General features: G+C 35.4%; 1 long non-coding RNA gene across 1 annotated transcript; it reads left to right on the top strand.

The window, feature by feature from the left end:
- Positions 1-949: 949 nt before the first annotated feature.
- Positions 950-3,219, top strand: LOC105977458 (uncharacterized). Its single transcript, XR_001174555.2, has 3 exons — positions 950-1,097; positions 1,978-2,063; positions 2,883-3,219. It is a non-coding gene; the product is annotated as an uncharacterized LOC105977458 (long non-coding RNA).
- The last annotated feature ends 2,295 nt before the right edge of the window (positions 3,220-5,514 follow it).

Here is a 5,514-nt window from a genome sequence, read left to right as displayed (position 1 = left end):
ATAGTTGTAGGAATCACAAACGATCATAACCTAAAACTTCCGATGAGCTAATAAGATTTAATAAATAAAATCCCTCATTCTTAATCAAGAATAATTATCAAGCTATAAAGAAAAACCAAATTGTTGAATTTTTCTTTCCTTCTACCAACAATTAAATTATGTGTAGCCTCTCATGATAGTGCAGTAAGCCGTGTTAGCGGGGAGTGCTATTGTGGGATAAGCTGTAATTTAATTGACATTAGATGGAGATACGGTCATAGATAAAATTATGTTGGATTAATGTGGTCGGCTAGATTAACTAGGGATTGCATTAGTTTGATATAGTTGGATCTATGACATCTCATATTGGTAGGCTAGACTTGACACACGAAGATTTTGATATTCGCTAGATTAACTTAGGTCATTATCAAGTGTGAGGTAAATCGATCTTTAGGGTCACATAGTGATGTGATTGATAGTACTCTACCTTTAGGCTTATGTAATCGGGATAGATTAACTACGGGTTACATTAGCGCTATTGGACCTAAAGCCCATTAAAGAAAAATAAGTTTTCTCGATTGTCTGCTAGAGGGTGGTGGAATTCGATAAAATTAGTGGGAGAACAATTAAAATATAAAAGTCCAAAATTTTAATTGTAACGATTATTACGAACTAAACTCTAATTATTGTCTTCTTAAAATTTTCTCAGCAACAATGTCCAAACATCCCACTACAACAAAATGTAGATATTGCGACACTTGGTTGGGGACATTTTTTTATAAACGCCTCAAAAATAATTTGTAGGGACATTTACAAAATTTTCGTACTTATAAAACATATAAGGACATTTAACATTTAGAGGCATATTTTTATAAATGCCTTAAGTATAATTTATTGGGACATTTAATTTTTTTCTTATTTCTGAAACATATAGGGACACTTAAGCAAAATAAATAAATAAATGATTTTTTGTTTCTATTTATTATTTTCACCCCAGCCGATCGAGTTCCCAACTCAAACTCTATTGTTAGAGAAAAAACCTACTCTGTGGTTTTTCTTCGAGCCACGGCACAGAAGAAGCAACGATGCAGAAGAAGAAAAAAACACTTTGTTCGAAGGTAATCCGATCAATTCCCTTTGTTACGGTAATGGATTCAACGCCCATCCTTACGAACTCTTTTCATCCTAATAATTGAAATCCAAACCCTAAACCCCTAATTTATGGTGATAAATAGTTCAATATGGATATGTTGGCTATTGATCCTCGTGGTTGTTCGACATGGGACATGGTAATTGTGGGAGGAGGAGAAACTGTATTATATTAAATAAATTAAAATTTTATATGTTTTAAATTGGAATTTAGCAATTTTAATTCGTTCATGCTGAATAATGAAACAATTTTAGCAAAATAATAGTTTGTGATGAATGTTTAGAAAAAAAATTAGAATTTTATCATTTGTTCTCTTCTGCCACCAACAAAGAATGTCTCTGCTTCTAATGTAATTCTATTTCTTTGTCTTAATTTATATCTGCGTCATTTAGCAGGAAAATGTATTCTATACATTGGGAATCTAGAAACACTCAATTTTCTCATTGCCTGAAACACTCCGTATTGTATGAATGTGTGTTTTGATGTCTATGTTCTTATAATTTTGACGGTACTAAGGTCAGATTTTCTACAAGTAAAAGTACCATGTCGATAATTACCTATGGCTTTAAAGATAGCCAATGTCGGTAAGTTTTCAGGTAGTTTTTCTTTCGATTATAGTTCTTTGTAAGCCTAATATTTCGTTTTTGTGTTTAGGGCCTCAAGGACTATTTATCATTTAATGTTACTTAATTTTTTGTTGAACTTGCACATTTTCTTTATATTTTATGTTATATTTCATACAAGAATAATTCCCGAGGGCTCTGATTTAAACTAGAAACACGGCAAGAAATTATAGTTTATGTCTGCCTTATGCTTATCTCTCTAGTTATCTTATTTATTTTTACCAGAAGGTATTGAATCTCACTACCGAGTGAAAACGAGGCAAGAGCAATTTAAAGGGTCTTGAAGTATATATCGATTGGCCTTTTCATTGGTATGTTTTTTTTTCTTGTCTTCTATAACTTGTTTATGTTTCTGAGGACTTAATGAATTGAGATTCTTGATGGTAGGTAAAAAAACACTTCAATGATTCCCCCTACGATTATATTCATGTAATCGTAGAGTGCATATTGAATTGCCCTCTTTCATTGTGATGTTTTCTTTTTTCCTTATTTTCTGTAAATTGTATTTTTCTCGTTAATCATCAACTTTTGGTGGTTCTGGCCGTCATATTTGGTTATTAGTTGTTGATACTTAGAGAATATTAATATTTTTTGGAGAATAAAAATGAAAAGAGTAACCGTTTGTTTTGTTACTATTGCTCATTGACCATTGAATTTCAACAAAGCTAAATAGAACATTCTGATTTATTTGTTTGACCGGCCTATATGAGTTGATCATGTATATTTATTTATTACTTGGAGGAGTAGAAGTAAGCAAATTGATAAAGTTTGATTTTTAAATGGTCAAGAGTATTGCTTTATATTGTTGGATTAATTGAAGGAGTCGAACATGACAAGTTGATGAAGTTACAGTTTAAATGGTTAAGAATTCTACTTTATATTGTTGGATATGAATCATTCTATCAGTCTTGTGAAGCAGTTCAAATTATTTGTTGTTATCTTGGGTTTTTATTTGAAGTGCGTGAGTATGTATTTTTGAAGTTTATCTTCTGTTTCTGGCTCTTACTAAAGAGTAGTACTCTTTTAGAGAGATCTTATGTTATTTTGTATTTGCAAATGTTCACTTGGCATAAATGTTCTTGTACATTAATTTTTTGTTTATTAATTGATGTATATTTTTGTACTTGCAGGTTCCTTTGTTTTGAAAGATGAATTTCATGCTTGATGCAATCTAGAATATGGTGGGAGCTGGATTATACATTTTTTTATTTTCTAGTGTTAGACTAGTAGAATAATTAGTTTGGATATTGAAAATTTAAATTTCAGGTCCTATGAGATCATGTTGCTTGTCTTGAAGGATTCCTTGTAGTAGTATGTGTAGGATTCCTTGCAGTAGTATCTGTCGACTTTATGGATGAAAGGCACTCAAAATTTTGATTAATGATTTTGAGAGTATTCATGTAATGTTTGATTTTTTTTATTCAAATTTATATGTTGTATGTATTTCTTAAAGTGTTATTTTTTCAATACGATTCAAATATAAATATTATAATTAATATTAAATTTTAGAAATATATATAAATGTCTTTGTGTCACAATAAGTGCCTTAAAAGGATGATTAATCAAAATAGGGAGACTTTAATAGGGTATATTTTTGTGTCTCAAAATCAATCTCTTAGGACATATATAAGTGCCCGTAAAAGAGAACTTTATAGGGACATTTAATAAATGCCCCAAACGCTATTGCGACACACAACTACGCGACATATATTTTATATGTCCCTAGAAGTATAAATGTCCCGAAATGTTATATATTGAGACATTTAATTGTGTCGAGAAAGCACATTTTTGTTGTAGTGTCCCCTTTCCTCAATCCTCGACCAAAACAAACTCACCGGTCCAAACTATTTGGATTGGCTTCGCAATCTGAAACTTGTGCTCCAAGTCGAGGAGCGTCTCTATGTGCTCAATGAACGTCCCCCCACTGCTCTTCCTGCGACTGCTACTGCTGACGAGACTGCCACTTTCGAGGCATGGAAGAAGGACGACCTCCATGCGAGGTGCTACATGCTAGCATCCATGGTGCCAGAGCTCGCGAGGAAGTATGAGTCTCATGTGCATGCTTATGATATCAAGCACCATCTTGAAAGCATGTACAGTGAGAATACTAGGGCATCGAGGTACTCAGCTACCAAGGAGTTGATCACCATGAGGCTGCGTGAAGGGGCTTCGGTCCACGAACACGGTCTCAAGATGATCACTCTCCTTGAGAAGTTGGTGAACCTTGATGTCACCCTCCCGGCCGAGCTCTCGGTGGATTTGATCCTACTGTCCCTTCCTAGTTCTTATGAATCGTTCATAGTGAACTTCAACATGAACAAGCTCGATCCACCATTGGATGAGTTGTTGAACATGTTGGTCAGCTATGAGTCCACGATCAAGAAGGATAAATCAGTTCTCCTAGTTGCTCCTTCTGCAAAGAAAGGTTCTTTCCAGAAGAAAAGGAAAGAAAGGAGTTTCGGCCCGAGCAAGAAACTTGAGAAGGGCGAGTCGAGCGGAGTGAAGAATGACAAGGTCACCAAGCAAGTTGATGACGCTTGCCATCATTGTGGAAAGAAGGGCCATTGGCGACGCAACTGCAAGGCTTACCTCGATCAGAAACGTTCTGAAAAGGGTACGTATTTAGTTGAAGTTAACTTGTCCGTTAAATCTTCTGCTTGGGTATTGGATACTGGTTGTGGCTCACATCTTTGTAATGATTTGCAGCTCATGACAAGAAGTAGGAAGCTTAACGTGGGTGAGACCTACCTAAGAATGGGCAACGGAGCAAGGGTTGCTGCTGAAGCCATTGGGACAATTTATCTTTCTGTTTTGGATTCTAGTTTTTCCATTGTTTTGAACAATTGTTTATTTGTTCCGTCACTTATTCGAAACCTTATTTCTATTCCTGTTTTGGATAATGAAGGTTTTACTTTTGGTTTTGGAAATTCGATTTGCATTATACAAAAGGAACAAAATATGATTTGTAAGGGACAACTTATAAACAACTTATATGAACTGAATCCAAGTGAAATACCTATTAACGTTATATCAGCAAAACGAAAAGATATAAGTCTTAACCCCGCACAACTTTGGCACGCTCGACTAGGTCACATTTCCTTGAGAAGGATGAACAAATTTGTTAGTGAAGGAATGTTCTCCTTGGAGGACGTTAAATCACTTCAAACTTGTGTATCCTGCCTTAAAGGAAAAATGACCAAGACTCCCTTCAAAGGGAAGATGGAACGGGCCGAGGGTCTTTTGGATTTGATCCATTCAGACGTGTGTGGTCCACTAAGCGTTAGTGCTAGGGGTGGTTTTAACTACTTCGTCACCTTTACCGATGATTATTCTAGGTATAGTTTCGTGTACTTAATGAAGTATAAGTCGGAAACTTTTGAAAGGTTCAAAGATTTTAGACACCAAGTAGAAAACCAACTCGGTAGACGTACTAAGAAACTACGATCCGATCGTGGTGGCGAATACTTAAGTACTGAGTTTATAGACTATCTTAAAGAGAATGGGATTCTGTCTCAATGGACTCCTCCTGGAACTCCTCAGCTTAATGGAGTTTCCGAACGTCGGAATCGAACACTGTTAGACATGGTTCGATCTATGATGGGGTTCACCGAGCTACCGGCATACCTGTGGGGTCATGCACTCCTAACTGCCGTGTATTTGCTGAATAGGGTTAATACCAAAGCAGTTAACTCCACACCTTATGAACTTTGGCACTCCAAGAAACCCACGTTTAAACATATTAGGATATGGGGTTGTCCCGCT

This window comes from Erythranthe guttata, chromosome 10 (assembly GCF_056151865.1).
Source record: "Erythranthe guttata isolate IM_541 chromosome 10, IM_541, whole genome shotgun sequence".
Classification (NCBI taxonomy): Eukaryota; Viridiplantae; Streptophyta; class Magnoliopsida; order Lamiales; family Phrymaceae; genus Erythranthe; species Erythranthe guttata.
This window is presented reverse-complemented; position numbering and strand designations above follow the sequence as displayed.